Below are 26,533 nucleotides of genomic sequence, written 5' to 3'. Positions count from 1 at the left end.
TCACAAATATAAGGAGTGGATAAATCCAAGTCCCTGGAACTGAAATACAAAGTTCTTAGGGAGAAAAAGAAAGCTCCTAAATAAATTCTACACTTAAAAACATTTGTGAGCAGGGGTGACTGGGTGACTCCGTCAGTTGAGCATCTGACTCTGAACTGATTTTGGTTCAGGTCATGATCCCAGGGTCGTGGGATGGATCAAGCCCCACATCCGGCTCTGTGCGAAGTGTGGAGCCTGCTTGAGATTCTCCCTCTCTCTGCCCCCTCTCCCTGGCTTGCACTCCTCTAAAACAAAACAAAACAAAACAAAACAAAACAAACAAACAAAAAAACATTTGTAGGCAGGTCTATTTGCCTTGTTTTTCTCTATAGGCAATTCCAGAACTTAGTCTCCTCACCTGGTCTTAAATTCTTACAATTCCTTTCATTTCCTTTCTTAAAGAGGAAAGTTTTATTTATTTATTTTGCTTGGGTCTCCAATCTCCTCATGAACACTTAGCTAAAAGAAATTTATTCATTCTAGCAAGAAGCAGATTCATGTTTATGCTACCACTTATAAATATATTTCTTTTTACCAATACAGACCTTAGTTAGTGCAGCAGATACATAGTAGACACTAATAAATGTTTGTTGAATGAACAAATTAATAAGAGATGGTCAATTTATACGTTAAACCAGCCTTGCTAATAGTTTTGAAATATCAAGCCTACCAAAACAAAAACATACAAAGAAATCTAATTAATTCTATTAACAAAGATTTTAATTTACCGGTCACATTTACCAGTTTTCACTACTTCTCGTTATCCCAAGCTCTTCCTAGTACAGTAAGCTAAGAGAATATTAGCATCAGATGATTGCAACTAAAATCAGAATTCCAAAAGAAATTTACATGAAAACCAAATCAAACTAGAGAAACAAAACAGTTGCAGATTATAAATTCTAATGTCTCATTTTTATTAAGGGTGAGAGGATGTATTTTAGACCATAGGACTTAATTGGCATATAACTTAATAGTTCACAAAATTCTCAAAGTGCAAGAATTTCCAACATAGATTAGCCTTGCTTTACATAGGAGCAAGATCCAAAAAGTATCAGCTTTTAGCAGAAAGCAAAACTTTCTCTAAGGGCAAGGGTGCATAAGTGGTGTAGTTCCTAAATGTTGGACAACCTAAGCCATCACAGTCACTTCAGTGCTTATTAAAAACATTCCCAAGATGACTCAATCAGAATCTCCAAGAAAGGGTCCAGGAAGCTGTGTTTTGAGTAGACAACCCAGATGATTTTCGTGAACAGGACAGGCTGAAAAGCACTGGTATGGAAAGAACAGTGCCTAGAGAGTCAGAAAAACTAGTTGCCAAGGCGAGACTCAGGGAAGGGGCACAGGTAAAACTAAGTACCTGAGACAGGGCTTCTTTTTGGTTCTGACTTTGTGTAAGTTTCACTTAATCACTGGTTTGTTTTCCCAGCAGAAACAAAGAGGGGATAAAACTACGTAATTTTAAATGCTTTGAAACTCCAAATTTCAGTGATAATAAAATTTTATTACTGCGATCTACCAGAGGTTCAAAGGTAATATCATGGGAAGCTAAAATTCTTTTTATTTTTTTTTTAAATTTACATCCAAATTAGTTAGCATATAGTGCAACAATGATTTCAGGAGTAGATTTCCTTAGTGCCCCATTTAGCCCATCGCCCCCTCCCACAACCCCTCCCATAACCCTCAGTTTGTTCTCCATATTTATGAGTCTCTTCTGTTTTGTCCCCCTCCCTGTTTGTATATTATTTTTGTTTCCCTTCTCTTATGTTCATCTGTTTTGTCTCTTAAAGTCCTCATATGAGTGAAGTCATATGATTTTTGTCTTTCTCTGCCTAATTTCACAACATAATACCCTCCAGGAAACTAAATTTTTTTTTATCAGGTCATAAAAACTATTTACAAATTCTAGTAAAGAGATCCTCCCCAATAGCTGGTTGATTCAAGGTTTCAAATACCTGACAATTCTTTGCTTTCTCTTAAGCACCTGGCATCATGAATCATATCCATCAGGCTCCTGGAGAAACTCGACTTATTTTAAGGCTGTGTAGCTCAGTCTGGCCATTTTGCACAGCTGAAAAGGTGAGTCTTTGATATCGCAACCTATCGTTTAGGGCCTTCTCATCTCAAAATGTAACCACTTTTAAATAAGAGACTAAAGGTTTAGAGAAGAAAGCTAGGAAAAGGGGAGGCAGAGGAATAGGGTTAAGTAGAAGATCCTACTTAGATCAAAATAACCTTGAAGCCTTCAAGATAAAGCTACATCTCTCTCCTTCCTTTGCAAATTATATTGTCTAGGATTCACTCTCTTCCATATATAGTTTGCTTTTTTAGTAAGGTTATGTGGAACTCAACCTCCCTGAACGTGTACTACGATCAGTTCAGTTTTTGCTGAATTTTGCAGTTAGGGACATCTAGAAACAATCTCTTTTGTTTTGGTTTGGTTTTTAGTGTTTACTTTGAGAGAGAGAGAGAGAATGCACACGTACGCGCGCACACACACACACACACACACACACACACACACGCAGGGGGAGAGGCAGAGAGAGAATCCCAAGCAGGCTCTGTGTGGATAGTGCACTACTAGTGCAGAGCCTGATGTGGGGCTCAATCTCATGAACCACCGTGAGATCATGACCTGAGTTGAAATTAAGAGTCATATGCTTAGAACTCAAGTCGTACACCTGACCCACCCTAAAGCCCCCAAACAATCTCTTGTTAATGGTAAGGGTAACATATGACACTTTGCCACCATATTTGTTTACATATATCAATATTTTTTCTGGACATCTTCAAAATATCAATGGAGAATTTGTTCAGAGCTATGGAAAAAAAGACCATTAGGTATTAAGATCTGAAAACAAGGGCTCCAATTCCGGTACTATCATCATAAACCATCTTAGCTCTGAGCAAGTCACTTTACCTCTCCATGCTTTAGTTTCTTTAAAAAGCTGAGCCGTGGGGCGCCTGGGTGGCTTAGTCGGTTAAGTGTCCGACTTGGGCTCAGGTCATATTCTCGCGGTTTGTGAGTTCAAGCCCCGCGTGGGACTCTGTGCTGACAGCTCAGAGCCTGGAGTCTACTTCGGATTCTGTGTCTCCCTCGCTCTCTGCCCCTCCCCCACTCATGGTCTGTCTGTCTCTCTCTCAAAAATAAATGAACATTAAAAAATTAAAAAAAAAAGCCAAGCTGCACACTTGAAAGAGATATAGTTAGAATAAAAGATGAAGTAATTTCTAAATCAAACCATAAAGTCTCTATAATAAATACCTGTAATTTACTAAATATTATATTTTTGCACTTTTAAATAACTATTCAAAGAAAGTACGCATTCCACAATGAATTATCACTTCAATCAAATTTTTAAAGGCACCCTCTCTATCATAACACAATTTCCAGGTATCTAGTTGATACCACTATCTAGTTGAAGGACTCCAGCTACAGTTTTCTTAAAAATAAGATCAAAAAGGTAAGTGTTCATATCTCTGCAAACATGACTGACCAAACAAGCATTTGATGAGCTATTAATTGAGAAGAGAGGTTCCAACTAAAACATCATCTGAAAGCTAAGATGTCTCTGAAAACAGGTAACACTGGCAAATTAGAATACAATGACCCATGAAGGAAAAATGCAAAATGTAAAAGTGCTCTAAATTTAACTCTATTACCTTTATCACTCTTTGTTAATTCTTCTATGTCTGTCATACAGAGGTGTTCCGTAACTAATAAGCAGACTTGGTTCTAAACATACACTTAAAAATTAGTCCCTTAAAGCTTACAATTTATTTTTCTATAGAGGATTGGGGTTCTAAGAAACACTTCAAAATCCACAATGCTACCTAAAGGAAAACAGGATTAGGACTGTTTCCATTATACTTAGGTAACATTAATAGCACTGTCATTAGAGAGGTGGGTAATAAGCTTAGTGACTCTAGAACCAGACTTGCTTAGATTCATTCCTGGATCTACCACTTACTAGATGGAGTGACCTGGGGCAAGTTATCTAACTAGTCTGAGCTACAGTTTTCTCATCTATGATAGGGGAATAATATAACAGTCTCCCTCTGTTAAGGCTGATGTGAAGATTCAACAAGTTATTAGATACAGTGTTTAGAACAGTGCATGGCACATAGCAATTATTCAATATTAGCTATTACTATTACATTTTTATCTCGGATGAAATAACAGATCTCTTTCTAGAAATCAGGTCTCCTGCACAATCATCTAGCCAGGAGAATCAAGGACTCCTGAAAGCCAGATAAATAGTGAAGGATAAGTGATTCTAAGCCTCTTTAAAACAGCAGAACTGTTATTTGTTTTTCAAATAAAATATTTTATCAAGAGAGGTAAAACACACTAAACTGTTCATTCATCCAATAAACATATGAAGTAACTAGCTTCCTACCCCTCAGCCTCTCCCTCTCAGAGGAGCTCTTTAACAACTCTCCACAGTTGGAACACCACTGCTCTAGACTATCAGGACACAAGCACGGTAAACAAGGCATTATGAAGAACAAAGGGGAATGGTCCCAGAAGTAAGGGTTAGGTGTTGGCAAAAGCCTTTCTAAGCCCACATTTTCCCATAATTCAGTTCTCAATCTCTCATCAGTAAATTTACTCTTACTCTTGTCATATGCTTATGCATTTAAGAAACTTAAATATTAAGACCCTCAAATTTTAAAGCTATACCAGCCATTATATATTATCTAGTCCAATTTTTATATTTTACAACTTAGAAAGAAATGCCCTTAGAAATTAACATTAAGAAACAAAACAGTGACAGACATTTTAAACAAATATGCTACTGAGCTACTCCAGCTTATCATACAGGTTATGTTAGTCTGCCAAATGAACTACTTCTAGACTAACCTGCCCTGCTCCATATGTCATCCATGGGTCAATCTGCTTACAGCCAAGACCCCCAGACTCCACGCTGAGTGAAGACTGAAGCCAGCAGGAATGGGGCTCTGATTCAAAGTCGCTCCAAGTGGTACAAAGCAGCAGAAGTTTGAGATCTTCAATTTGGTGCTGCTGAGACTTCTGACTCGCTCACCTTACAAGTTAAACCGTTTCGTGTCAGTGAATGTAGATTTTGGAGAGTATCGTCTCTTTTGTGTGGGAAGTATTGTTTAATATAGAAATCTATATGGACAAGAATTAAGTATTTCTACACACAGATGGACAGTACAGAGCAGTAGGTAAAGCTCTCAAATTCAAAACAAAGATCTGAGTGTTATTGTTTACTAATCTCTCTATATTCAGTGAGAAATTAATGAAAATACTGACTGAAGTACTCAGCTTCCTGGTTATTAAGAGTACTAAATGCATATTAAGCATTTAATACAGTAGCTGACACACAATATGCATTCAATTCATATTGTGATTGGTATCTTAGATAAAATTCACGCACCTGACATGTCCTGTGGATTGGAACTAAGGTGAGGCAAACTCACACCTAAGAGCACACAATTTACTTCTGACTTGCATGACAGAGTAAGTGCCTCAAATTTTGTACCCTAGGCCCCTCATTTACCTCAGCCTAGTCCACACCTGCATATCACACACAATGACAACCTCATATTGATATCACAATGTTATACAGCCCACTTTACATAGCATATTTTTAAAACTTTTTCTCCCTCATTTGCCAAAATGGAGACATAAATAAATTACTTGGGCCACCAGAAAAAAAGGTTACACGTCATCCAAAGCAAGTTACAGTATTAGAACACTTAAGAGAATTTGGTCAATAAATAAATTTTAACATTACTTGTCAAGCCTACATTAAAATTACTTTTCATTCTCTTAATGTAAATAGATCAACTTAATAAAAGAAAACTGTGGCCCAGAAGCAGACTGGGTAATGGAGTAAAATTAAGATGCAGTCAAAGACTTCAGGATAATTCATAAAAGGGTATAACCTATATGGGATAATGAATAGCTGACAACAAAATCAAAGGGCTAGTTACCTTTGAGTTACCTAATGGGAAATGGGAACAACAATACAAGTAGCAACAATTGGCTTCTAAGATATTTCTACAAAACTAATTTAGGGGGAAAAATACACATCTCTTTAGTTGTGACAATCCTCAATCTTTTTCCTATCCCAATGCCTAAGTTTCCGTTAAATCCTGGTCTGAATATAAATGAAACATTTGTTGTAGGGCAAGAAACAAAGTTGTCCCCTTGAATACGTTCATCTTTTGCTTATAAAGCTCTTAATCTAGTGGCTCATGAATCACATAATCCCAGAGTAGCCATCAAGTGTCTGAGGGACACCTTTCTATTTTCCTTTTTATCAGTATTTGTGATCTCCTATTTTAATTTCTACAATATGCATTTAAAATACCTTAGAAATTCAACTAAACTCAAATGCTCATACTGTTCCTATGTTCTCTATGCTTGAAGGTATAATTTAAGGAGTCTGTACCACAGGGGCTAGGCCTATCTGCTCTGTATCACTTATAATCTTAGTTATCTAAGATTTACCTTACAGACTCTTAATTGCCTATGGGCCTCTACCAAATACATTGTGTATTTTCTTTACCTTACCTTACCAAATTTCTTTCCACCAAAACATTGCCACAAGGCACTCACATGTTGATAAAATTGTTAGCTGCAGATAACAGACTGAGTAGGTCATGTGCTTAAAACTAGGAGCTAATAAAGACAAGGTTCTATCTTATAACAGTTAACTTCACTTTTAGCTCCTAACTGATCTCCAATACAAATGCTAGGAGTCACAAAAAGAAACGAAGGTATCTGCTTGTATACATACTTCCTCTTGTACCCTTCCTTTGCCAAACTAATTAATTTTTTAAGGAGGGACACCAAAATTAAGGTAGGACCTCAGAAATCTGGTGTTTTGACAACACTGCCAAAATGCCAATTTTATTATGGATAAAGACATCCAGAAAGCATATATATTTCTGAACAAAAAGATCACAGCAAAATTCAAAGTGCTTTGGAATTAAATTAATTAAACCTTGCAACACTATGAACTAGTATAGGGAGCAGTTGCAGCCTAGAGGTCAGGTCTGACTCATTTATCACTCCCAACTGTTTTTTGTTGTAGCAACCTTATATAAGTCTAAGGAGGCAGCAGGGGTGTGACATCTTAGGGTTTGGTCATTCCTTAACTCCCATCTCCACTGGAGTTCCGGTTCATCCTGAACACAGGGTGGTTGAATAAGGTAGTAAGGCATGTTTCAGTACCAGGGACCACATGGCTAAGTTAGAGAAGGTGTAATTGTTTCTCCTTTGTATCAGCTCTGGCCCAAAATTACCAAACGAATTGATGCATGCAAAAAGTACATAAGAAAAGGGGTAAGAAAGGGTGAAAGATAAAAAGGAAAAATTAGAAAAAATATATATATTAGAAAGGCTAAATGCCCACGTAACAGTTTTTCCATCCCTTTCCCCTAAAGAGAAGATTTGTTACTTTCTCTATCTCCCAGCAGCTAGTACAGTACTTTGGCATAGTCAGGCTAAGTCAGCAAGCGCTAGTTGGAGATGTGGTGATGAAGCCAGAAAAAGTCTGTGCCCTTGGGGGTGGTGTCTGGCAGGGAAGAGGAACAATAAAGAAATACGCCATGTAGAGCTGCCGCTCTGCATACCTCCGTGAGTATACCTGCCTCATGTTATACACATACTCACCGAGCAAGTTCAACACCACGTGCATGCTTAACATTTTTTGAAGAAAACAGAGAAAAACAACTATTGAAATACATAGATGTTCATAATTCCATTCCATACACATAAGCCCCAGAATGAAAGACAGAAAAGACATGGATCTGCTATTCCCCCTGCCAGACTCCCAGCTGCAGTACCTCTCACAACGAGCAGCTCACCACACTGTGATGCCCATATTATACATACTACTTTTCCAACATGGCTCTGAATAACAAGTCAAATACTTCACCTACTACTCAAAGGAAAAAGTAAATCTATTCCATGGCTAAAGAAAACTGGCTGGGTTAAAGTTATGTTAGTCTTCAAGGTGTAACTCCCTAAGAGATTTTTTTTAGAGTAAGTTTGAATATAAGTAATTTTTGCCTGCCATACTGACCTTACCATCTAATATAAAAGTTCTCTGTAACTGCAACTCTAAATCTAACTGCCTTCCAATAGAGCTCAATCATTGACATAATTTTTATGGCAATGATTTAAAATATGGTCTCTTGAGTGAGGCAGCTTGGATTCAAATCCTAATTCTAAGCAGTTACTGATTATATATAACCTTGGGCAAGTTGCTTAACCTCTCTGTACTTTAGTTTTCCCATTTATATTGGGGATAATAGTGCATCTACTTCTACCGTTGCAAGGATTATATGATATCATGTGAAATGCTTAGTCTGACGCCTGGCACTGAGTTACTGCTCAATGAATGCTGCTATCAGATTATATTCCAGCTTATTCTAAACACTTAGAGCAATTTCACATGTAATATATACTCAATAAATATATGATAAATGAATGAACCAAAGTATTATTATGTAATCCATACTTACTTCTGGTAAACTTATTTCCAAGGCACTGGCCTCAGCAAACAATAGTGACTACCATTTAATATGTTCTACTGTTGTTCCCCAATAATTCATAAGCTTGCTGATAAAATCACCCTTTTTCCTTTTAAATAGTAACACTTGATTCTAAACAACTATAGTAAAGAATGAGATTGAGACTGAATAGATTCAACTTGCTCTTTGGGTAGTAAAGTTACTCAAACCAAAAATATGAATGATCTTGTAAGATTGTAATGCTATATTACATTGAAGATGAAATTCATTTTGTAGCTAAAATTATAAAACTAAATTTTTCCATCTTTCCATAAAAAAAAAAAATGGACCATCAACTACATTGTTTACCTTTCTGCAAATAAATTATTTCTACTTGCTGCAATAAAAGTGCTTTCATTGGTTACACTGTGATGTGCCCTAAAAATTCAGTACCTAAGACTGTAACTTTCTATTAACATTTCAAATGCAGTCATATACACTAACAATTGCACTCTTTAACTTCTAAATCCCGTTTACAGCTTATTTACTGTGAAATTAGCTTAATATTCTTTGTTTTTAAAATTTTTTAAGTCTGTTTATTTATTTTGAGAGAAACAGAGACAATAGGAGTGGGAGAAGGGCAGAGAGAGGGAGAGAGAATCCCAAGCAGGCTCTATCTATGCTGCCAGTGCAGAGCCCGACATGGCACCTGAACTCACCAAAATAAGCCAGAACCAAGAGGTGAATGCTTAACCAGCTGAGTCACCCAAGTACCCCTAGCTTAATATTCTTCATAACATTACCTATTATCATGACCTTAACAATCTAAAAACATGTAAGAAGCAGTACTTCAGATTTATCCTCCACATATTGGTTATGCTAGGTAAATATGATTTAAAAAAAATTTTTTTTTAATGTTATTTATTTTTGAGACAATGCAAGAGGCAGAGTGCAAGCAGTGGAGGGGCAGACAGAGGGAAACACAGAATCTGAAGTGGGCTCCAGGCTCTGAGCTGTCAGCCCAGAGCCTGACGTGGGGCTCAAACTCCCAAACCATGAGATCATGACCTGAGCCGAAGTCGGACGCTTAACTGACTGAGCCACTCAGGCGCCCCATTATGATTGTTTTTAAATCCAAGATTCAAATAACATAAAAACTGACTTTTTAAAAAAGTCAGTTCAGGACTTATCAAAGACATATTTATTAATAAAAACTGAGAGCATCATCAAATTTTAAAGCCAAATACCAGCAATCATTTTTTGACAATATCTTGTGAGACAGGGAATTGGCAAATTCATAAAAGCATATAAGGTTACAGCAACTCAGAGCTGTTGAATTTATTCTGATATTATTATAGTACTGAAAGGATTAGGAAATTTGTTTTCACGACTAAAACCTAACACAAATTTATCCCTGAAATTTAGTTTGCATGTTTTTAAAATAATGATCTTTTTACTTTCATAAGTATATAGGTTTAAAGTAAATAAGGTATTACCTTAAGACCCAGTGAAATATGAAAATTTTCAAGAAGCCCAAAATATATTAACTTTTTTGAAACAAGCACTACTCAGTTTTACAAAGTCACCATGTCTAAAGCAGGTGATACTAAAAGTAAAATTCAAAAGAAAATGCCATGGTTAAAAAACAAAATGAAACAACAAAGGAAAAAGCAGCATGGATTCTGCTGAGGACAAAATGAGATCACATTAGGGAAGCGTAGAATCCATTAAAAGTCAGTTAGTTTCCTCCACATCTGTATTTTGTTATAATGAATGTTGCCTGCAAAAAGCAGGACAGTGATAAGGTCTCCAAAATGCTCTGTTGTACAGAAAGTTTGCTGTAACAGAATATGACTCCTTTGTCATTTTGCTATAGAAAACGATCTATTCTGATTTTAGAGATCTCCAAAAAAAAAACAAACATCTTTCTACAATTTATTTTTTTAATGTTTATTTTTGAGAGAGAAAGACACAGAGCACGAGTGGGGGTGGGGCAGAAAGAGAGGGAGTCACAGAATCTGAAGCAGGCTCCAGGTTCTGAGCTGTGAGCACAGAGCCTGACGCAGGGCTCAGCTCAAACTCATGAACCGAACCGGAAGACATGACCTGAGCAGAAGTCAGACACTTAACTGACTGAGCCATCCAGGTGCCCCTTTCTACAATTTGTATTATAAAACTTCTGTCATAAGTCCTTCCACCTAAAGGTAGAAAGAGAGTCTGTTTTACTTATTTCTGTATTTTTGTCCCCAGCAGTGCTGGAGGCACTGTCCATGGATGTACTCATTCATTCAATCATTTATGCATTCATTCAGTGAGTATTTACTGAAAACTTACTTTGTGCCAGATACTGTGTAAGTAGTGAGGTAAGGCACGTGACAAATGACAGGACCCTACCCAGGTAGCTTATAGTCTAATGAGGGAGACAGACATGTATCACATGAATTACAGAAATGATGGAGTTCCTACTGTGATGATGCTACAAAGGGGAAGTATGGAGTATGATGAAGATACAGTGGGAACTTACTATAGTTAAGTTCTAATTTTAGGAAGGAGGAGTCAAAGAAGGTTGGGAAAGGTTCCCCAGAGGAATGACATTTAAACTGAGATCTGCAAATTAACTAGGAGTTGGCCAGATCTGGGAAGGGGAGGAAGAGCAGTCCAGCAGGGAGATGGTACACGTATAAAGGCTCCCAAGTCAGGAAAGAACTTACATATGTAAAAACTGAAAGGTGCAATAAGTAAGAAAGGCTGGGTACAAAGATGGAGAGCTAGGAAGGAGGCAAAGGATAAACTACAGCATTAAACAGAGTAAGAGAATAAGGGTATTTGAATATTTAAGTAATTTTAAGTCCCTTTATCATGTAAAATAAATAAATTTTTTATTAAAAATTTTTTATTAAATAAATATATATTATTATATAAATAAATTATATAAAAAATTTTTATTAAATAAAATAAATAATTTCAGGCACTGAGTCTTTATTCTATAATATAAAGGTCTACAATCAGAAGACCTGGATTATGCCTTAGTCCCACCAGTCACTAGTTAAATGACCTTACACTTAACCAATCTGAAACTCTTCATTCTCTGTATAAACAGGTACTTAATTATTTTACCTACTGGGGATAGAATAATACAGAGTCCTGTTCTCATGACTTTCTATACTTAAAAATAGATGCATATGGAGACATCCTAAGTCCTGTAAGAGATGATGTCCAAAAGCTGACACCAAGGCTCCTGAAAACAAAAATAAGAACAAATGTGGACACTGGTGAACTACAAACTACGATAAAAACGTAAGTGAACGCATAACTCTGTGAACCCTAACTACTTCAATGTGCAGAGATCCAAAAGGACCACAATATTTTAGCATGTGACTGAAAGAGGATAAATGCAATAAAAACATTATTCCATCACTGCAATATAGATGAAATATCAAAACTGTAATGGACGTCAGAGATGATGAGTAATGACAGAACTGAAACAAGGAGAAAAATTAACACATACTGAACAAGTGCATTAAATTAATTTTACTTATTTCCAAATTTTTCTGACTTTTGGGTCAAAAGCTCATTCCACAACTTCAGCTGCATGCCAAAAGTTAGAGAACTCACTTTACACTTCCCCAACAAAAAAACAAACATCTACACTGCCATCTAGAAAACATATTAACACTCTTGCTTTACTATCACTAACTCATGTTCAGTTTACAGTCTATGTAAATTACCATATCCTTCCAATATAGCATAGTTATCCCCACATAAATTTTCTACTTGTTTAGTTGATCTTCCTTTCCTTGTGTCCTGCATTACTCATGGTGCTACGTTATTCCTAGAATTCCAACTTCATTCTATAGTATCAAACCTCCACTTTATTTTAAACGTTATGTTAACTTCTAGACCATCTTAACTTCAGTCATACGGGGAACAATATATCTCTAATCCTATAAAATGTTTCTGCATTCAAAAGTCAAACACTGCTGATAATATTTTCAGAGTACATTAAAAAATCAGCAGTTTCAATGGTTAACATATACAGTAGTAAACCATGATTAACTATTAGCTAGATACCTAAGTATTGTATATAAACTTATCACAAAGAAATTCTGATGTCAAAAAACATACACCTAAAAGTCTATTAAGGAACTATCCAATAAGAACATTCATACATGGTCACACTAACAATTATAAAGGAGAAGACTGTTACAAGCAGACTGCTTTCTGCTTAATACAAAATGTAAACGTCCGATCTTCCCATTCTTTAACATAAAATAGAATGAATTAAAAGTCGTAAGTAATGCTAAGAAAAATAAAATAAGTAAGTGCCTGACGTTTTTACACACATGCACGTGCACATACCCACACCAGGGTCAAGAAAATCAAGGGGAAAGTAGAGATCAACAAAAATGTGATGTTACTTCCAAAAAATGCAACGTATATTCTTTTCTAATAATGTGCACACTATACTCTCTTGTTGCTGTTATTATTTGAAAAAAAGTGTAAAATAAGTTTTTTGAAAGAATTCCTACACTACTGTTGTCAGTTTTACAAAATGAGAGTAAAAACAGTCAGTCCTACAGTACGAAGGGAAAGGAATGCCTTGTAACTATAAGGATGGGATATATTTTTTCGACATTCTCCTATCTCATTATCTGTTTAAAATGGTGGTACAGGGGCACCTGGGTGGCTCAGTGGGTTAAGTGACAGACTCTTGGTTTCAGCTTAGGTCATGATCTCAGGGTTCGTGGGTTCAAGCCTCCAGTTGGGCTCTGTGTTCACAGCTCAGAGCTTGCTTGGGATTCTGTCCCCCTCTCTCTGCACCTCCCCCACTCGCTCTCTCTCTCTTAAAAATAAGTAAACATTAAAAAAAATAAAATAAAATGGCGGTACAGTTCATCACTTAATATACTTCTAATAAGTAAGTTGAAACTCAACATTATTTTTCCAAAAAGTTAGAATGTGTCCTTCTTTTATTGAGGAATTTCTCCAACTCAAAAAACTCTTCACTTCACAAAGGGCTTCTTAAAAATGCACAAAATGCATTACTTTGCGATTTTCCCCCACTCACTTCAAAAGACCACCAACCTCTCTACCCCTTTTCTTTCTGGTGCGGCAGCTCTATTCAGAAGCGGGATTACAACTGGATTAGATCAGATCTGTCCCTACGTGTGTGACCTTGGGCACGTCATTTATCCCTTCAGTTTCTCATTTGCATCTTTGAAACGGTATCTTTGAAAACAGAACGGGTGTAAAGATACCTTGGGACTTATATCTAGGAGGGTTAAGGTTTTCTGCTCAGAGGCAAAACTGCCTCCTTAGAGGGGCCACATCATGAAACTAGAACTGAATCCGTAGGTCTCTGTCAACATTTGACTCTTCCTTCTACAGTTCTCTTCTTTCAAAGGGCATAACCTGAGTCACCTCAAGAGCAGACTCCCAAGCGCCCCTTCCCTCCTCCACTCCTTCCCTATCCTACTTCTAAAGCAGGGGGAAAACAGCAGCCACATCTCCCCGCCCCAAGCCACACCTTCAGAGGACCCCACCCCAGACACATCCGCCTTCTCCCTTCTCCGGGGGCACCAAAGGCCAACCTCGCCCTTCCCCTCCCGCCCCCACCTAGAGGAGACTTCCTGGAGGCGTTCAAGGCCCGAGCAGGGCAGGCAGCATTTACAAACCCGCTTTACGCCACTCGCGTAGGGTAACCTCGCTTACGCCCATAGGGCCCCGTTCCCAGCCCCGTCCGCTCCGCCTGCCAGAACCAAGCCCAAGTGCCTCAGCCACGGCCCCTGTGTGACCCCAGACCTCTTCTGCTCCGCTCGGGGCTACAGAGACTGGGAAAGAACAGCCACACCTTACCGGCAACTGAGGCACTGACTTCACTTCCCACCTTTGGAGCCCTCTTCAACTCCCGGATCAATTCACTCCGGCGACGCCGGAAGGACCCGAGAGGAACCAGGCGTTGTCCGGAATCCTGCCCAGCCGGAGTCGCGCAGGGGCCTATGGGGACTCGTAGTCCCACTCGCCGGCGTCGATTGCAATTCCTGCACAAGCAAGACTACAACTCCCGGCAGGCCGTGCGGTAGAGCTTAAGGCGATGGGTGGGGACACTTCTACCCAATAAAAGGACAGTTCCCTGCTTTTGCGGGAGGAGGTGAGACGGATAGAGAGGGTGCTTGAAAAGCGGGGGGAAGGGAGGGGTCAGCGCTCACCTGCGCCAATCAGGGTGCTGGGTCGGCCCTGCCAGCGACTCACCCATTGTGGGGGCGGGCTAGCGGAGCAGAGGAAGGAAGGGGGTTGGGGAGAGAGATTGAGGTGGGGAACGAGGGGTGGCTGAGCTGTGGGCGCTGCATCGGGGGGAGAGGAAGCAACGCGGGAATCGCCGGCAGAGAGGGAGGGGGCTCTGTGGGGATGCGCTCAGGCCGGAGGGGCAGCTTCCCCGAAAGCGGTAGAGCCCCAAAGACACCAGGCGGCCAGACCTGCGGGTCGCGGAGGGGTAGAGTGAGCCTGGGCTCCTCGAGGAGGCTTCCGGGCCAGGGAGGCAGCTCCAGGTGTGAGGCCACTGACTGAGGAGAGAAGGGTCCCCAGGGAAAGGGAAGGGGCAGAACAGCTGCAGAAGTGCAGGGAGCGGGAAGGTACTAGGGCAGCAGCTTCCCGCCGCCACCAGCCGGGGCAGCAGCAGGAACAGCAGTGGGAGGAGCAACAGCTGCCGAATTCACCAACTAGAGGAGGGGGAGGCGGGGCTTAGTTCACTGTAGCAGCCTGAGGCGCAGTCTGGACTGTAGTTTCCCGGGAGAGACGAGAGCAGGAACACGAGCAGAGCGGAGCGCAGTCCTCCGAGCATCAGCTCCAGCATCCCACCAGGGGTTGCAGGTGTGTGGGAGGTAAGCGTGGGTGCCTCTTCTGGGCGTCCTCATACTGCCCAGGAGAAAGCGTCTTCCAATAGGAATTCTGTCAAGGCACAGGTAGAGTCTCTGACTCTGGTTAGGGAACGGGTGCGAACCCTTTTAGATGAAATACGTACATTTTGGACTTTGAAGGGGGGAAAAAGCAAAAGGTGGCTTGATTGTGGGTATAAAGGGCGTGGTTAAGTGTTTTTGGCGTGAGTTACACCATTAAAACTGGTTTGGGAGATCTTAGGATTTAGGGAAACCCGGATAATTGAAGATGAGGTTGATGGTATCTGGGTAGGTGCGTAGCTGGTTAAAAAAAAAAATGTCATTGATATAGAATTACTTCAGAACTCTTTCACTAGGAAAATAACTTTGCATTCTTCTTCAGTGTCTACCCCTTACGTTTTATCAGATTGTCCTACCACCGACCTGTTTTCCAGGGTGGTTTACTGCAGGTTCCTAAAATTGAGAGAGATCTGTATTAAGCAAGCAAATGCAGGCAGAATAATCAAGATGACTAAACCTATCAGAAGTATAACTTTGCCAGCGATAATGTAAAAATGTTTTAATGGATGGATACTTAGCTTTCCTTCCAGTGGCTCTAGAATATTGGAACAAAGACCAGGACTCAGCCTACAGTGGGAACATATGGTGTATTTCGTTGCTGCTTCTTATTCTCTCATTTGGGTCTGGTAATATTTATGTATTTGAAAAAAAAAAAAACTAAAGTACAAGAAAAGCTGTGCGAGGATCTTTTCTGTTAAGGGGGTATGTGCTAAATGGTTACCCTTAGTGTGTGTCGTGATGGGTTCAGGCTTAAAACACATGTAATAGTATCATAAAAAAATAGTTTATTCTTGGTATTAAACCATGTACAATTTCTCTGAATGTTATTAAATACCTGTGGATGAAAATATGTTTTAATACTAGGTAAAGGTGAAAGTCATACCTACCTTTGTGCAACTATGATAAAATTGCAGGCTTTCTTTTTAGAAAGTATGTAAATAGCTATTTTCCTAGTCATTTTCTTTTTGTTTCCAAGGTTCTCCAGATTACACGGCTTTTAATCATAGTAGCATATTGCAGCACGTTTTCCTTTGAAATGCTTTCATTGTGACAGTTGTGTATTCCAGGGTCTGGGTGAATAATTTGGATTTTTTTTTTTTTTTTTAACTAGGGCCAATACAGTGGGGTAATTATCTTCTGTTTTCTGGTTTTCATGCTTTCCTCATTTACTTAGTATTTCAGGATTTTATTTTTGTAAAGCACACACAGTTCCTTTTTCAAAAAAAAAAAAAAAATGGCCAGAAGGAATTCTCTTTATAGATTAAAGTTCTATCCTACTGAGTGCTACTACTGATAAGCCTAAATGACTTATCAGTATATTTACTCCTCCCCTCCAGCACCCCCTGCCACATTCTTATACGCCAGAGAAATATATACACGGACAGATCTTAGAAAAACAGCCGCTTTTAGATTGTCCCCAAGCAAATCAGGTATTAGAAGCAGCAAAGAGCTTAGAAAAAAGAAAAAGCAACAGTAGCCACTGAACTTAGCAGTCGTGGTAAGGATCTGAGTTTATCTTTGCTATATATCACAGGCGAGTTTATTAATCCACGTAGCTGAAAAGACACTATGTAACTGATTTTAGGAGAAAAAAATGAGTACTAGAATATAGTGAGGCTTTGAAAAGATTGTTTTTACCCTTGTTATTTGTCATTCTGTGGATTGTTCTGAATTAGTCTTAGAATCTTTCTTAGTCTCTGCTACCAATTGATTCTGTGAAACTGAACACCCGCTGTCACTGATTTATTTACTCCATGTAATAATAACAATTAATAGTAATTGGCAATGAAGTTCTTTCAAAGCCTATATTAAAAGATCTTTTGAAAGAGTTTGGTTGGGAATCAGTTAATAATCAAGTAAATGGGATAGAAAAAAAAATCAAAACAGTTGGAATTCAGATGTACTCTGAATCCCAACTATTTCTAGGTCTTCTGCTGTGAGGTATCATAAAGGATAGAGTCTCATTAGGAATGACTGAGTTTGTAGTATTAAAGTACTGGATTTTTCTCCTGCTTCCAAGATTTGGATCCTTTTTATTATGTCAGTGAAAGAGATTGGGTTCCTGTATCATTTGGGAGTAAGACCATGTTTTTATAAGGGAGAAATCTTTAGCAATATATAGTACTTAGGTATTTGTTACCTTGAACTTGTGTCAAGAGATTTTAAATTGGTGTTCACGTTAAATCTCATATACTATGAAGTCTTCTTGACTGTATGTTACTGGTGTTGAGATGATTGTTCATGTCACAGTTTATAATTTTATGTAAAGTACTACCTAGGTAAAAAGCATATTATTTGTTCTGCTCTTGATTTTTACTATTTGTATATGGCTATTAGTGAGCATATGATGAGAAAGAAAAACCAACAGTGCAGAATGTCTCTCTGGAATGGATAGTGCTCTGGAAATCACTATTTTTTTTAGCCAAAAGACTTGGTTAATTTCGAATTGCAATATATTTTGAACTTTTTTTAAATACAGGATTCTGACTGTAAGTTTATTGAGTGAAAATAATTGAGTAGCATAGATTTCTCTAACAGGAGGATTCACTGATGCATGCAGCACAAAAGAGCGAGACTTAAAGGTTCAAGATCAAATGGTTTTGGTGTGTTGGGAGGCTGATTTATAGAAGGAGGTAGATATGAAAAATGCTGTTTGATAAACAGCTTGAGAAACTGCCCTTAGCAAGAGAGAAAAGAGATTTGATCTGTATTGTTAAATGCCTAGAAGTGATTTCATGGCCTTTTCTCCCCCCAATCATTGCTGGAAGCCTATACCCATTGTGGGAGACAATACTTTCCTATATTGCATTTTACAAGACCAGTGCTCTAACCCCTGAGATACGGAGCCTTGTTTCCTATATTGCATTTTAAACTGGAGTCAGACTGGCAATAATTCATTAGATATTGAGTGATCGTGGGTTATTAACGCAGAGCAAAAAAAGATCCACTGTGTATATATTCACTTCGAAGTGAATGAATTATTTGGACATAATATTAAAAAGAAGTAAGAACCCAAAAGGTGTTTTCCCCCTTAGTAACAGAGATACTTGAACCAGATACTAAAGATGAGCAAGAGCATCCCCCTCCCCCTTCTTCCATCAAACTTCAAAGGTTAATTACTGCTTTGGGGGATCAGGATTAATTATACAATGGTAACAATTTGTTTTTGTTTTGTTTTCAATGTAACGTCTTCAAAATTTAGTCCTTAAATTTTGGTAAGTGTGTTTGAACCAAGTAGGTTATTAGCTTCTAGAGACCACATACTTCTTTTCTATCTCCTGCTCATTCTGAGCATCTTGTGTCATGCTCAGCATAAAGTAGTGGCCCTATAATCGCTTACTGAATTAGAACTACTGGCTAAAACTTTTTAATGTACACATTGAGACATTTTGCGTTTTGATAGACAAGGGTTAAGTTGACCTCGCAGAATAGTTACTATACATTAGCCTTTCTGAGAATGCCTTTGTGCTGGTTGGCCTTTGCAGAAGTGTCCATTGAGCCCAATTTCATTCAGACAGTGTGGGCTGCAAAGACTGATCTACAACTTTGTGTGGTACCATTTCTAAATTCATCCCAGAGATAGGGAATGTGTATGAGGGGAAAGGGCTCTCCCACTGGTGACAACCAAGTTTGCATTTCCAGCCAGGTCAGTCTATGGATCAACACAATTTGACCTAAGTAAAATACCTTTGCTGAAGCTTACCCATGAAACACACATTTCATTCCATAAAACCTGAATTTATTCTTCCATTTTTATAGTCATTTGTTAAAAAAAAAAAAAAAAAAAAAGAACAAGAAGAAAGGAAGTCAGACTGTATTTAAGTACATGTGGAATTGGGCATTTATTGTCTTTTGCATTTAAGCTTCCAGAAACAGATTAATCTGATTAGTGTAAGAATGAAGAATTCAAATGTGATTTTTTCTTCTATTACTCCAAAACCTGGAGAATTTGAGTTAGTTGTCAGTAGTTCTTTAGTAGTAAATTTAATATAACATATTTAACTGCCTTTTCTTTGCTTTTTAACATAGCTTTGCTAGCATGCAAATAGATACAAATTGCTTAGAACTCATGATTGATTAACCTTCCTTCTTCATGTTCCTTTGGCATGACTCTTCATGCTTAGCATTGTGCCTTGTGTAGAATTAGCTGAGTTTGTAACTGTCTTCCTCACCAGATGCTGAGTAACTTCAGAACTGTTTCATTTACCTTTCTATTTAAGAGCCTTATATAAAGTCTATCCTTGGTAACAATTTATTTAAATGTTTGATTACCTATAGAGAAACATAATTTTACATTTTTCACAAACAAATACAACTAAAAAGGGGATTGTTTCTTGGACCTCTCTTTTAGCACCAAATGCAGCCCTTTACCCACAACCGTTGCTTATATAGAGTTAAATATAAATACTGATGTCTATTGTGACATTGTGAATGAACAGAGCAAATGTTGCTATTAATTGCAACATTGCATAGGCGTGTACTTCAGATATAAATTTATTAATTGGATGCCTTTTGGCATTGTCTCTCTTTGCCTCTAAAATTTTGCTGACTTAAAGATGTACTTTTAAGTAACATTCCCCACACATTCATATACACACGGTCTATGGCTTTTCTTCTTGATACATAAAAACAGAGACTTAGAGAAAAACAGATAAATGTTACATGAAGCTTTGTCGTAACAAATTTAACTGGTCTTGAATGTTCAATTTTTAGTGAAATGGTTGCATTGGGAGGCCTTATTCAGGCTTATTAAACCTAAATTATATAGATATTTGTCATTTTGAGCCAGCAAGGGGAAGGGTTGAATTTGGCATTCACAGGGCTCTGTGCTAGCCTTCTGTACATCATAGCTACTGAAATGTGCATGGTACCTCCAACTCCAGCCACTGCTTCAAGACCCCCTTCTGGTTCACCCTAGGAAAGGAGCCTTCTGAGCTCCTCCCAGCTTCTAATTTAGTGTGGGAAGGAAGGCAGTTAGAATTTACTTTGATTTAATAATCTCATTTTCCTAAGTGTACTGTTTTTCGCCGATAAATCTCATACCAGAGTTCTCAATAACAGTAACTGAAGGGTCACAAAGTGATTTCTATGGCACAATCTAGTAATTCAGTGAGTACCTAACATTTCCTTCCCACCGTCTTGGCTTCTTTTGAGTGGGCCCACAACAGTTCACTGGAATACTTTTGATATGTTACCCACATTGGATTGCTTCTGTCATTTTCTTGATAACTTAAATTTGCTTTGAAAAACTAACTAGTATGGAAACCAATTTGACAATAAATTCATATATTGAAAAAAAAAAGAAAACTAACTAGTTTTATTTGAGGTCTTTAACCCTATGTAACTTGAAGTGTTAGTTAACTTTACTTTTTCCATCTTTTAATAGTGTGCTGTAAACACTTTATTATAATGTATAATTTTAATTGTTGGGTACTTCAAAAAGCCATCAAAAATCATTGAAGAAATCAATGTTTTTTAAGATACAGTCAGCCTTCCAGTTAAACCTGTATACAAAGCATCTTAAATTGCTTACAGATATCAAATCACTTGTTCTATGGTCAAACTAAGTTAAACTGTATTTTATAAGTCACTTGACATCTAATACTGGATAAAATTTTAATAATACCAGTATCCTGACAGCCACATAACAATGGTATAATTTTTGTTTTTGCTAAGTCAGGGAACTTTTTACAAATTGTATTAAAAATAAAATGCTGGAGAGCCTGGGTGGCTCAGTTGGTTAAGCATCCGACTTCAGCTCAAGTCATGATCTCGTGTTTGTGGGTTCGAGCCCCACATAGGGCTCTGTGCTGACAGCTCAGAGCCTTGGAGCCTGCTTTGGATTCTGTGTCTCCCTGTCTCTCTGCCCCTCCCCCACTCATGCTCTGTCTCTCTCTCTGTCTCAAAAATAAACATTAAATAATAAAATAAAATGCCAATAATCCAAAATTATAAAAGCCTAATCATAATTATTTGTTTTTTAATTATAAGAACAGATTTAGTTAATAATTACTAATATAAAGTTAAGTATTTTGAAGGAGAAAGAAATCTTATTTTCAAGATTATTAAAAAGCAAATTCTTAGTCATATGGCCCAAAAGTAATTGACAATTTAAAAAATAGTTTTACAGTACGTATCAACTAGAAATGCTTTCAGCTTCAAGTTTTATGTACAATTAATATAAAACAATAGGGATTTATTATTCTAGAACAAGAGGTCTAGAAGTAGTTGTTCACTTTTTTGTTTAGAAACTCAGTGTCGTCAAAGTTTTGTGCTCATGCTTTTTCTCGTACTTGCTGCACGTAGGGTGTTCCTCCTGATCCAGATATCATCTTCTACTTCAAGGCAGGAAGAATAAGGAATGGCTGTACCTATTGAGTGTTTCTCTTTTAGTCAGGAAATAAAAGCTTTCCCAACAACCTGTTCCTGCAAATGTCCAACGTGGACCTACTGGCATATGGCATGTGGATGCCTCTAGCTTTTTTTTTTTAAAGTTTATTTATTTATTTTTGAGACAGAGAGAGACAGACCATGAACAGGGGAGGGGCAGAGAGAGGGAGACACAGAATCCGAAGCAGGCTCCAGGCTCTGAGCTGTCAGCACAGAGCCCGACGCGGGGCTCCATCTCACGGACCGTGAAATCATGACCTGAGCCAAAGTCGGATGCTTAACCGACCGAGCCAACCAGGCGCCCCTGGATGCCTCTAGCTTTAAGAGAAGCTTAGGTATCAAGGACTTTTGGCCTTTGCGGTGGATAAAGCAGGGAAACAGTAGCTTGAGAATAATTTGGGGGTAATGAGTCAATAGTTTCAGCTGTAGTCTCATAATTAAGACCATGTTAACTTTAAATTGTATTTCTTCTCATTCTAACTTGGCCGACTGTTTGTTGTTTCACCCGGGTTAGAAAAAGCTAACCATCTTATACCACGTTTTCATTTCTGTAGCTACCAAACTTCAAGTCTCTGGGCCAAGGCATTCCTCACAGACTGATGGTATCTCTGGTTAAAAGGTCATCTGGCCCATACAACATTTAATACTTGTCCTATACTTTTTATCACAGATGTAATAACACCTGAAAGGATGATTCTCTTATAAATCTACTTTAAATTTCAAGGTAACAATGAAGCTCCATATAGACTGTATTTGAGAATATAGATATAATACAAATGAAAGAACAATTAAATATTAGATTCTTTTTTAAGATTTGTTTAGCTGCCTGAAAAAGTAAAATAAGCCAGTTTCATAGAGAGGAACTCACTCTAAAAGATTTTAATCCTGGAGGCGTCTGGGTGGCTCAGTTGGTTAAGCGTTCAACTATGGCCTAGGTCATGATCTTGCCGTTCCCGAGTTCGAGCCCCGCATCAGGCTCTGTGCTGACAGCTCAGAGCCTGCAGCCTGTTTCAGATTCTGTGTCTCCCTCTCTCTCTGCCCCTCCTGGGCTTGCGCACTCTCTCTCTCTCTTTCTCAAAAAAATAAACATTAAAAAAAAAAAAAAAGATTTTAATCCTGGAAATGATGTTATTACTCATTGCTAAAATGTGAAACATATCATCAACATCCATACAGTAATTATCTAAATTTTGACTAATTCTTACAGTGACAAATCTTTGATTTATGGTTTTCATAAACTGTGATTCCTTGAGGTTAGGAAAGTCTGAGGAAAGAACTGAAACTGAGAAAATGGAAATAAATATATAGTTTTTCTACATTAAAAAAACTCATAAGGAAAGATGTTGACTGTAGAGTCTTATATAGCAGTTGTCTGAATTTCTCTATCAATATCTTTATTTTTCAATTTTTACATTTCTGTCATTTGATTTCAGGTGAGTGGCTGTATTGTGTCAAAATTCTCCACATAGGGGCACCTGGTGGCTGTGTCGGTTAAGCATCTGATTCTTGATTTTGGCTCAGGTCATGATCTCACGGTTCGGTTCATGGGATTGAGCCCTGCACATCAGGCTCTGCTCTGAGGCGGAACCAGTTTGGGATTCTCTCTCCCTTTCTCTCTGCCCTTCCCCACCACTCATGCTCACTCTTTCTCTCAAAATAAATAAATAAACATTAAAAAAAAAAATCTCTTCAGATACAGTCATATTTAAATTTCTAAGCTACTTTCACAATCTGTAGCATGGGGTTGGTGCCTCACAGAGATACAACAAAATGTATAAAGTCACTTTTTCCTTGGCATGATCTTTTGTCAATAAAGTTAACAAAAAAAGACATGTGAGACATATTTACATAAAAACAAAGATATGTGACTTAGGACTGATACTACAACAGCTACTATGGTAGAATTCCAGAAGAAGAGGAAATTGAGCTAATGTGGCGGTCAAGGAAGGCTTTGAGAAAGACGTAGGGTAGTGTGGTGTGTTGGTTAAGAGCACAGAGTGGCACACTACGGCCTATAGGCACACTACCTTTTTGGTAAATGAAATTTTGGTAAATGAAACACAGCTGTGCCCATCATTTACATATTACGAAGATTGCTTTCTTGCTACACCAGCAGAGTTGAGTCATTGTGATAAAGACCATATGGCCCAAAGCCTAAACTATATCCTATCAGGCCCTTTAAAAAAAAAAAGAAACAAAAGAAAAAAAGTCTGTCAACCACTGGTTAAGAATGTGGGCTCTGCAGGGGCACCCGGGTAGCTTAGTCTGAGTGTCTGACTCCTGATTTCAGCTCAGGTCATGATCCCAGGATTGTGGGATCGAGCCACACATCTGGCTCCACACTAAGGGTAAAGCCTGCTTAAGATTCTCTCTCTCCCTCTGCCCTTCTCCCCTGCTCTCTCTTTCTAAAATTAAAAAAAAAAAAAAAAAAAAAAAGAATGTGGACTCTGCAGTCAAAACTGAGTTCAAATTTGGTTTTGTAATCTGTAACTTGACTCAAGTGCTGTTTATGTTGCTATAATGAGATTTCACACAAAGTGCCTTGCAGAATACCTGCCATGCTCATAAATGTTATTTTATTAAATGTTAGATTTATATTATGATTTATTATTTTAAGTGAACAATAACTTGTAATTCAAATAGGAACTTTCAACTCTAAGTACTCCTTAATGCTAAAATAAATGTTCAGGAAACTGGGAAGGATGTCATCTAATTGTAACCAAATTTTCAAGTGTGGCACAAAATATTGTATAGGGATAATAAGATTGATAATAGAACTGAAACAACCTCAATATACGGAAAAGTATAGCCCAGACTTTAAAATACAATTAAGACTGAACAGCATATTGGATATTGTAGGAAGCCATGCCAGTCAATTAAGAAAGAAATTAAGATACTTAATTGAAATTTAGAAGAAAATGAGATTTAAAAGGGAATATACTACAGAAGAGGCATCACTACCAATCTTATAGAAATAAAAGATTATTAAGGAATACTATGAACAATTATATGGCACAATTAGATGAAATGGGCAAATTGCTACCAAAAGACAAACTATCAAAGCAGAAGAATAGAGAAGGTGAATATATACTCAGAAATCCCCCCAACAAAATACTAGCAAATCAAATCTGGCAACAAATAAAAATTATACACCATGATCAAGTGGGATTTATTCTAGGGATTCATTCTAGGTTAGTTTAACATGAAAATCAACCAGTATAATACACCATATCAATAGAATAAAAGGCACATGATCATCCCAATAGACACAGAAAAACATTTCACAAAATCCAACACATTTTCATGTTGAAAACATTCAACAAATGAGGAATAGAAAAGAATCTCCTGGGGTGCCTGGGTGGCTCAGTTGGTTAGGCGTCTGACTTTGGCTGAAGTCATGATCTCACAGTTTGAGTTTGAGCCCCGCGTCAGGCTCTGTGCTGAGGGCTTGGAGCCTGGAGCCTGCTTCAGGTTCTGTGTCTCCTTTCTCTGCCCCTCCCCCACTTGTGCTCTGTCTCTCTCTGTCTCTCAAAAATAAATAAATGTAAAAAAAGAAAAGAAAAGAATCTCCTAACCTGATAAGAGACATACAAAAACCCAACAGCTGACATCATTCTTAATGGTAAAAGACTCAATATTACTTCAAGATCAGGAATAATAAGGATGTTTGCCCTTACCTTCTATTCAACATTGTGTAGAGGTTCTAGCCAGGGTAGTTAGGCAAGAAAGAGAAATAAAAATAAAAAAAAACCCAGATTGGAAAGGAAGAAGTCAATCTATCTATTCACAGATGAAATGATCTTGTATATAGACAACCCTAAGAAATACACACACACACACACACACACACACACACACACACAAAACTATTAGAACTAAAAAATAAGTTCAGCAAGGTTGCATGATATAAGACCAAGATAAATTGTATGTTTGTATACTAGCAATGAATATCCAAAAACAAAATTAAGAAAAATAATACAATTAAAATAACATCAAAAAAATTTAATACTTAGGAAGTACAAGACTTGTACACCAAGAACATAAAATGATGTACAAAATATCACTAAAAGAGAGTAAAGAAGACCTAAATAAATTGAAAGATATCTCATGTTTATGGATTGAAACATTCATTGTTAAGATGGTGCTTATTTCCTAAATTTATCTGCCAATCCAGTGCATCAAAATAGATCTTTCTTGGAAAAATTGACAAGGTGATCTTAAAACTTAATGTGAAAATGCAGTGTACCTAAACATACATTTATTAGTGGAGTAGCACTGAGAGTTCAGAAACAAACCTTACATATATGGCCGATTGATTTTTGACAAGAGAAAGGACAGTCTTCAACAAATGGTACTGAAACAAGTGGACATCCATATGCAAAAGAATGAAATTGGACCCTACCTCACACCATATACAAAATATGTGACACAAAATGGATCACAGACCTAAACAAATGAGCTAAAATTATAAAATGCTTACAAGAAAATATAGAAGTAAACTGTCACCACCTTGTATTAGTTTTCTTAGATATGACACCAAAAGTACAAGTGACAAAAGAAAATATAGACTTCATCAAATTTAAAACTTTTGTGTTTCAAAGGACACAGTCAAGAAAATGAGAACACAAATCATAGAAGGGGATTAAATATTTGCAAAT

The 26,533-nt window shown here is 37.7% G+C and overlaps 2 protein-coding genes across 3 annotated transcripts in view; one reads left to right on the top strand and one right to left on the bottom strand.

Moving 5' to 3' along the window:
* The window catches only part of PDCD10 (programmed cell death 10), a 47,072-nt gene extending 32,557 nt beyond the window's left edge, over positions 1-14,515 (bottom strand). The window contains exon 1 of the mRNA XM_053903658.1: positions 14,386-14,515. The gene's annotated coding sequence lies outside the window, so the exon portion shown is untranslated. The remainder of the gene's footprint in view (positions 1-14,385) is intronic.
* Positions 14,516-14,870: 355 nt separating this feature from the next.
* Positions 14,871-26,533, top strand: part of SERPINI1 (serpin family I member 1) — a 71,524-nt gene continuing 59,861 nt past the window's right edge. The window contains exon 1 of one of the 2 annotated variants that reach the window (XM_019440504.2): positions 14,871-15,399. The gene's annotated coding sequence lies outside the window, so the exon portion shown is untranslated. Of the gene's footprint in view, positions 15,411-26,533 lie in introns of both variants that reach the window. The other variant, XM_019440503.2, reaches the window with a different exon arrangement.

The sequence above is a fragment of the Panthera pardus genome, unplaced genomic scaffold (assembly GCF_024362965.1).
Source record: "Panthera pardus isolate Hobbes unplaced genomic scaffold, ASM2436296v1 HiC_scaffold_16, whole genome shotgun sequence".
NCBI classification, from domain to species: domain Eukaryota; kingdom Metazoa; phylum Chordata; class Mammalia; order Carnivora; family Felidae; genus Panthera; species Panthera pardus.
Note: the sequence above shows the minus strand (reverse complement) of the source record. Positions and strands in the feature narration are given on the sequence as shown.